The following is an 8905-nucleotide window of genomic DNA, read 5'->3' on the forward strand; positions in this document are numbered from 1 at the left end:
TTGTAAAGAAAAATTGGACATTCGATCTCCACCAGAGAATTTATACATAGGAACAGCCACTAGCTATGAATCCCGACCTTATTATTGTTTTTTGACTTTTTTGTATGGGTTAGAACATACACAAGAGTAAAGACACGTCTAACTAAGCTGCACGTGCCTCTTGCCAGCCTCAACCATGATCAACGTACGACTAATCCTGTTTCATTTTTATACTCCCTCCTCCAGCCCTTACCCACTGTGTTATTTTTACATTAATCCCAGCTATCACATAATTTCCTCCACAAATATTTCAGTATGAATCTCTGAAAGCTAAGGACTCCATTTTTAACAAATGATTCTCGCATGAATAATAAATAAAATCTAGGCATAAAGGAAGGTTTCAGAATATAAATTCTGCCTTTCTCTCAAACCAAATTATTTAAACTGAATCTGTTCCCTTTCGTTAATATCTCTACTTCAGACACTATTTATATTTTGGCTTCAATTAGAATCGCACTATGTAGCAGGCAAAATTCCAAGTACTTTACATAAATTATGCCACTTAATGCTCACAACAGCCTTGAATGGTCAATACTAATATTATCCCATTTTACAGATGAGGAAAATGAGGCACAGTGAGGTTAGTAACTTGGCCAACGTCAAACTCTTAGAATGTGTAAATGAGCAAACGCATCGTTGTTCGTTCCCAATCAGAGTTAATCTCACCATCGAAATGACTGTGCAGTGAGCTTACAATTTGTAGCTTATCAAGCTTGGCTGTACTTTGCATTTCCATACCTACTCTTTTTTTAATTATTTTAATTTTTTAATATGAAATTTATTGTCAAATTGGTTTCCATACAACACCCAGTGCTCATCCCAACAGGTGCCCTCCTCCATGACCATCACCCACTTTCCCCTGCCTCCCACCCCCCACCAACCCTCAGATTGTTCTGTTTTTTAAAAAAATATGGAACGCTTCACGAATTTGCACGTCATCCTTGCGCGGGGGCCATGCTAATCTTCTCTGTATCGTTCCAATTTTAGTATATGTGCTGCTGAAGAGAGCACTGGTCTTTTTTTTATTTAAAAAAATGTTTTAATGTTTTATTTATTTTTAAGACACAGAGAGACAGAGCATGAGTGGGGCTGGGGCAGAGAGAGAGGGAGACACAGAATCTGAAGCAGGATCCAGGCTCTGAGCTGTGAGCACAGAGCCCGACACTGGGCTCGAACTCACGAACTGTGAGATCGTGACCTGAGCCTAAGTCGGCCGCTTAACCGACTGAGCCACCCGGGCGTTCCCCATTTCTGTACCTACTCATAAGACTGGGCATTAAACCTTACTGAGCAGACACAGATCGCTGTGAAGCATGCTAGGTGATTTAAGACTTCTTCTCAGGACAACTACCGATCTTATTTCCATAAGTGCATTTTCAAGTGTTCTATATATTCTGTGAAATCCTAAGCACTCTGCTTCAATGGAAACTACTTGAGAGGCAGTGCCGAGAGGTACCCACCATGCTGGATGATGTTGTCCAACCACCTCTGGCTGTGGGACGGAGGGTAAGTACCTGTTCTCCAGGTCCTGGTGCTTCCCTAGCCCCATCCAAACCTTGCCACATTGTATTACAATTACCTCCTTATTGGTGTGTTTCCTTAGAGGTTCCTTGAGGCCAGGAGCCAATCGGCCATATGTTGGTTTGGCTGTTGGTTCTTTTTCTGTATCTGAGAACTGACCCTGGCGGACAGTAAATGCTCAGTAAGTTTTTCCAGATCTTATAATTTCCTGAGGAGCACAGGGAAAGGGAGAGAAAGTCTCAAGCGGGCTCCATGCTCAGCACAAGCCCGACGCCAGACTCAATTCCCTGACCCTAAGATCACAACCTGAGCCAAAATCAAGAGTTGGACACTCAACCAAGTAAGCCATCCATCCAGGCACCTGTAATTCTCTGAGTTCTTTTTCGTTTTCTTTCAAATCAGGCAAATAACAATGTGTCCGGCCGTGACGAAAATTCAGAATAAATAAAAGCAGCCCCGCAAGTCAGAGAAAATACAGATTTTTAAATCAAGGGGAAAGATGTTGCGTGATTTTCCAGTAGGTCTGCCCACATGGACATTATTCAACGTATAGTTTTCCAGTGCCTTTATAGATATAGTTTTTGGAGTTTATTGTGGGAAAAATGAAGGGTCTATTATGTGAAGTGTAACATTCGATATTTCAATATTTGAGATTCTGAAGTTGAAGTGTCATTACTAATAGTTATTTTAGGTTTGTAAGAGGTAGGCAAATGAGAACAAGGACTGAAAAGGTACAATTAAGGTCAATATTAATCGAATGTTCATGTATTTCCAAGTTATCCCAAAATATGTTCCTCACGTTTAATAATACAGTCAGAAGATCATCCAAATTCTCTGAAACTGCTCTGGCTTTAAATATTTGCCATATTGTTCCCACATGCATTTTCCAGATCAGATGCCAGGATTTGGTTTGGAAAATATAATGTACATAATGAGCTGTTAACGGTATTAGACTTGTGCCTTGGCTTCATACTTGTCCTTCTTAACAAGCTTCTGCTTCTTTCTAAACGTGAGTAGCTCATATGATGTGTGCTAGAATTACACTGAAAATGAATTTTTGAAGAACACAACTGTGTAGTGAGTGTAGTTCAAGCTGTTTCCTGAGAAACGAGAATAATCCTCGGCAAGCACTATGGAAAAAAATCAGAATTCTGGTCACCTGCTCTGCCCTTTTCACTTAATACAAAAACATAGGAAGCAACTTAACACTTAACGTGTATGTCACTCATCAGCTATTTTCTGCATTTTTTGTTAAGGAAGATTCTAGATGTGGTATTCAAAAAAAGTTTTTTAATGTTTGTTTATTTTTGAGAGAGAGAGAAAGACAGAGTGTGAGCAGGAGAGGGGCAGAGAGAGGGAGACACAGAATCCGAAGCAGGTTCCAGGCTCTGAGCTGTCAGCACAGAGCCTGACGCAGGCTCGAACTTAAGAACTGTGAGATCATGACCTGAGCCGAAGTTGGATGCTGAACCGACTGAGCCACCCTATAAGTGGTATTTTTAATACTGAAAGTGACGTGTGTTGGTGCAACTCATGATTAAAGGATCTGAAATTCCATTTCAGCTGACTTTTTTGCTATCATTAAGAAATTGCTTAATTTGGTGTGGCTCACTTTAACCTGCCCCAAATGGGATAATATATGAGGGTTCCCCACAGGAAAAGATGTTGAATCATCACTACAGTAAATGCTTAGGAGATACAGACATGTGTCTATGCAGTGATTCAGCATTCAGCAAATATTTATTTGATAAATATTTATGCTTCTGCCTAAAACATAGCCATGGATATGATTCCAGGTTCTTGAGCCCTTCCCTTCCTCACCCCATACCCCTTGATTCACTCTGGAATTTTGTTGTTGTTGTTGTTGTTTATTGGAAGAGAGAGAAAGCAAGTAGGGGAGGGGCAGAAAGAGAGGGGGGGAGAGAGAGAGAGTCCCAAGAAGGCTCCGTGCTGTCAATGCAGAGCCTGACGTGGGGTCTGATCTCATGAAGTGTGAGAACATGACCTGAGCCGAAATCAGAAGTCTGGGGCTTAGCCAACTGAGCCACCCAGGCGTCCGTGGAGTTCTTTCCTTACTCAAGGGAAAACAAAAACAAAAACAAAACAGGCAATTGAAAAATACATATACTGAGTGTACAAAAAATTTTTGCCTGGAGCGCCCGGGTGGCCCAGTTGGTGAAGCGTCCCACTTCAGCTCAGCTCATGAGCTCATCACGGCTTGTGAGTTCGAGCCCCACATCGGGCTCTGTGCCGACAGCTCGGAGCCTGGAGCCTGCTTCGGATTCTGTGTCTCCCTCTCTCTCTGCACCTTTCCTGCTTGCACTGTGTCTGTATCTCTCTCAAAAATAAATAAACATTTAAAAGATTTTTTAAAAAGCTTTGGAACTGCAGAAGTCACAGTGATGGCCTCCTGAGCGCGGAGGGGAAGCTTGTCTGCTGCCCGCTCACAGGCCTGTAGGCTGTGTTTATGCCAAAAGCCTTGAGAACAAAATGCAACACCCTCCCCGGATCCCCTGCATCCCCAAGGTGCTCTCCTGAGCTCGCCCCACGCTGGAAAGGCTCTAACAGCTTTCCTACAAGGCACAACCTCCCACTGGCCTTTGGCCCTAGACCCCCTGTCGGCTGGACGAGGAGCAGGGCGGGATGTTGGCCAAAGGTAACTTTCTGCTAGATTAAATGCAACCCCTGTCAGAAACATCGACAACTGTGCTCCGTCTCGCAGTGGAGTTTTAGTCTGCTAGTTTCGGAGCCCTCAGAGAGGCAGTGTTTACACATGCGTTTCACTAATAAACCTGTGATGCTAGAGCAAGTCATTGACACAGGGCCAGTCTGGTTTTCCAGTCTGCAGTGTTCACCCTTCAGGTCTCTTTGAGAAACATTTGGAGGACGGTTGGAAAAGTCAACTGAACCACAAGCCAGAAAGCGCTGCCTTCATCAGAGAGGGAAAAAGGCTTATGTTGCTGCAGCCGTTACAGTTTTTGGGAGAAGCGTAGAGGCAGGTTTCAGTTTTACCCGAAGTCTTACCTAAGAAGCGACACCTAAAACTTTGTGTTTGTTTTTACCGATGAAAACTTACAGGCCCCGGAATAGGTAAGCACCATTCCTTCTGGTATCATTTATCGTAAGTGCAGCCAAGATTCTATGGACAATAGTGAATCCTGGGGTGGCTTGTTGGAAGAACCTGACTTTGAGAAGTAAAGCAACCCAAGAGCTAACAACTTAGGCTAACAGTAGTTGGCTCCAAAGTGGTTAAGTGAGTTATCACTAAGAGCTCAAAGTATTGAGACTATTATGTCGCAGGTACTGTGCTAAGGAGATTACATGGCTTACCTCATTGAATCTTTATAACAAGTATGAAAAGTGTGGTGTGGTATCCAATTTAGAGGTTATGACCCGGCCCGAGGCCAGGCAGCTACCAAGAGGAAAAGCCTGGCAGGATGCAACTTCCCCATCACCCCAATGGCCAGCCTCTCATCTGCCATGCCACATTATCTCTTCGAAGTTACCAATTATTCTCTCCCTCAACACCCACCCCAGTCAGGCCGTTTGAGTCAGCGAGAATGACTTCTTTGTTCATAGGTATTAGAACTTCATATTTTGGTTAGCAGTGTGCCAGGAAGGATAAACAAAGGAATTGGCAGGGGAGATATGTATTTTTTGTAATCCATTTTCACAGTTCTTAAAACTCCTTGAGAAATTTTATAATAGTTAAACATTAAATTTTTTTTTTTAATGTTCATTTACTTTGAGAGACGGAGAGAGACAGAGCATGAGCTGGGGAGGGGCAGAGAGAGGGAGACACAGAATCCGAAGCAGGCTCCAGGCTCTGAGCTGTCAGCACAGAGCCTGATGTGGGGCTCAAACTCGTGAACCGTGAAATCATGACCTGAGCTAAAGCTGGACGCTTAACTGAGCCACACAGACACCCTGTAATAAACAGTTTAAGCTAAATAAGAGAACTACCTATAGTTCTGTACATCCTTTATTTAGGAACGGAATATGTGTTCAATTTGGTTGTAAAGTGGCTTTCTCCAGAATGAGTGCTAATTTCCCACTGAAAACTGTAAGTGTATTTTTCACAGGAAATTATCCGGGCCTAAAAGGATTGAGATTATAGGAATGATCATACAGGACACCCTAGAATATCTTGTAGCAGTCTTTCATGTTCCCAAGTCAGGTATCACCTCTCCATCCCATTTTCCTACTGTTGTATCTTCCCTCTTCTTAGGCCATAGGGATTTCACCCCAGAAGATTGGTTGGCTTCTCAAAGTCTGGTTTTTCTTTGGAGTGAACATGTATTGTACCTTCTAGAACTGGGAATTGCATGTGACGGTGGCACCCGTTAGCATGTCTTCTGCTCCACCACTTTGGGTAGATGGCCCCTCATTCGTATGGACACAGGGACGGACTCTGACTGGCCCTCCCATCGACCCTCACACATGCAGAACCTTGTGACTGTCTGTAGACTGGGCATCTCTATGGCCATGTGCCCTGAACACCTCAAACTCTTATATCTGAAATCAAATAAGAGATCTTCCTCCCCAAACCCGCTCTTTCTCCAGAATTCCCTCTTGGTCAATGGCTCCACCATCCATCCAGTCCCCTGAACAGAAACCTGCGATCTTCCTTCACTGTCTTCTCTCCCTTGTTCTTCATATCCAGCTGGTAACCAGGCTTTGCCTCTTCTCCTTATAGAACCAGATCCCTTCTCTCCATCCGCAGTCCATTCTCAGCTCAGCTCTCCTCATTCCTCAGCTGGATCAGGGCCCCGGTTTTTCCTCAACGCTCACATCAGGCATCTTCTCTGGGAGATTCCTCTTGCCTATCCGCACCCCTCGGTCAGGGCTAGGTGTCCCCAGGTGTTCACACAACATCTCCTGCATATCTGTCGCGACACTTAATCTGGGAACCCTAACTGTATGTTCAATTTTGTATCTTGCCCACTGCACCCTAAGCATCGTGAGGGTGGGGACTGGATCTTATTTATGAATAATAGCCAGCGCCCAACAGCGGCTGGCACTTGCTTACTGCTCGCTGATGTCTGTTGAGTAACTGGAGACATTACAGTCGATCCAGTCTTTGGTGTTGCTGGGGGAATCTGGTCAGGATCTGTGTGTGATTACGTAGGGGCTTGGATAGGCTGGCCAAGAGTTACATTTCCTTTTCATTTGTAACTCTTTTGTGATAATGAACAAGAACACGGCAACATGAACCATTTAGCAGAATGTTAGATCCTAGGTCAGAAATAAGTGCTTCTTAAAACAGGACAAATGGGGCACAAATTAAGGGATTCCGTTTTTAGGTTCCCCGAAGTAACACCTCTGTTTTCCACATTCCTGAAAACCCAGCAGATAATATACTACGTATACATACAGCATATAATATACTTCAGTAGCTGGTCAAAACTTAGCAACAACAAAAACAGTGATATTTATCATTTGCTCAATGTTCCTTATGCGCTTCCCATTCTGACTGGTATGTATATCTCATTTATGTTTTTAATGTTTATTTATTTTGAGAAAGAGAGAGGGGCAGAAAGAGGGGGGGAGAGAGAATCCCAAGCAGGCTCTGTGATGTCAGCATAGAGCCCACCTCGGGGCTCGATCTCACGAAGTGTGAGATCATGACCCGAACCGAAATCGAGTCAGATGCTTAACCAGCTGAGCCACTCAGGCACCCCTGTATATCTCACTTAATCTTCCCAACAATTTTACAAAGTTGGCATTATCCTCATTTTACAGTTGAGGGCACAGAGTTAAGTGACCTGCCTAAGGTTACCTGCGAGCCTGTGATGGCACCAGGTAGGGACCTGGCTGTCTAATTTCAGAGATCACATTCGTTCGTCTCCACTGCATGGAACACTGCAGATGTGACTCAGTCAGGCTGAGCCCTCAGCCAATGAGTGACAGCTGCTGACATGCGATTCAGACGCACGTAGCAAAACGCAGATCTTTGTTTCTGACATCCTTGCCAATGGTCACAGCTCACCTAAACTCAGGCAAATAATTTCAAATAGCACACATGCTAAGTTCTTTAACCATTTTGTATTTTCTCAGCTGTAATTAAGGGAGGACTTCATTAGAAAGGCACTACCCCTCAAAAATTAATATGCTTATCAGAGTTATCTTTCTAGATTGATATTTGTTCATATTATGTGGTTTGAGTAGGGATTGAGATTTTTTTTTTTTACAATGGGCAGAAAATATATTTGATGACACAGACTTTTTAAATCTTCTTTTGTTGTGATAGAAGAACGATAATCATCTGCTTGTTGTCACCCACACTTTTTGAACGGTGTTCTACCCTCACTGACTTGGGTTTTACTTGTAGACTAGGGAAGATAACACGAATTGTGTTGGCACAAAATGGTCTGACCTGAAAAGCTGTGTTAGTCAAAAACTGCTTCTGAGAGGCCGGTCCTGGAATTACGGACAGACGCGTCCTTGGATGTGATCAGCTTCAACTAACTGTGGTCCGAAGGTCTTTACCCCACTGGACAAGTGTGTGGGTTTCTCAAAAATAGTTGTGCATGAATGGTGAATGGCAAAGAGACCTGTGACTTTAAATTTTACATTTTCTCTCTCCTATCCACACCTCTGTATTACCAGCCATAAATACGTGAGCCACTGAGCCTGCCAGATAAAACACCACAGAAGCAAGAGGAAATTAGAGTCTATTAACTGAATGCTTTACTCACTGATTTAAAATATATATGTCTGCACCAAGTTTTCGGTTATAGAATCCATGTTCACAATGGTGTAAGACCTTTGTTTCCTTTTTCCTGTTTGCTAACATCATTTAAAAAGATAAGTTTGGGGGTTACATCATGTGTCAAATTCTCAAGTGTGGAACAATTTTTTTTTTTTTTTTTTTTACAACTAGGAGAATCAGTGATCTATGACAAAATTGCTGAGAAACAATTCCCCCAAGAGCTAGGCATGAATGAGTGCATTAATTATTGCTTCGATATTAAGAACTTAAAAACAAAGTGTTTTTAAAATTGCTAAGCCACCCCCAGTAAGCTTCCCAGACTGACTCATCCCCCAATTTGTCTGATTTCTTAAGGAGCATGCCTGCATTGTACTCTCCATAGAGAAGAAAATGTTCTAGAACAGAGAACAATTAGTAGCTTAAGTTGTGTCCAAAAGACTATTGAACTAAATGAGCAACAAACCATTAAAAATAACACTGGGCTGATACCTCTTTAACATCCTTTGGAACTGCAAATTTTAAAATATTAAGGTAGAGTTGAAAGGCTGTGGGAAAATTTTTTAGCAAATTGTGTATCTATACAGATACATTTGCAATATTTGTGTGACAAGATTTCCAATATAAGATTTGTTC

At 42.7% G+C, this 8905-nt stretch overlaps 1 non-coding gene across 1 annotated transcript; it reads right to left on the bottom strand.

The window, feature by feature from the left end:
- Positions 1–943: 943 nt before the first annotated feature.
- On the bottom strand, positions 944–1050 carry LOC113603756 (U6 spliceosomal RNA). Its single transcript, XR_003425443.1, has one exon. It is a non-coding gene; the product is annotated as a U6 spliceosomal RNA (small nuclear RNA).
- Positions 1051–8905: the final 7855 nt, after the last annotated feature.

This window comes from Acinonyx jubatus, chromosome B4, assembly GCF_027475565.1.
Source record: "Acinonyx jubatus isolate Ajub_Pintada_27869175 chromosome B4, VMU_Ajub_asm_v1.0, whole genome shotgun sequence".
In the NCBI taxonomy this organism is placed as follows: Eukaryota; Metazoa; Chordata; class Mammalia; order Carnivora; family Felidae; genus Acinonyx; species Acinonyx jubatus.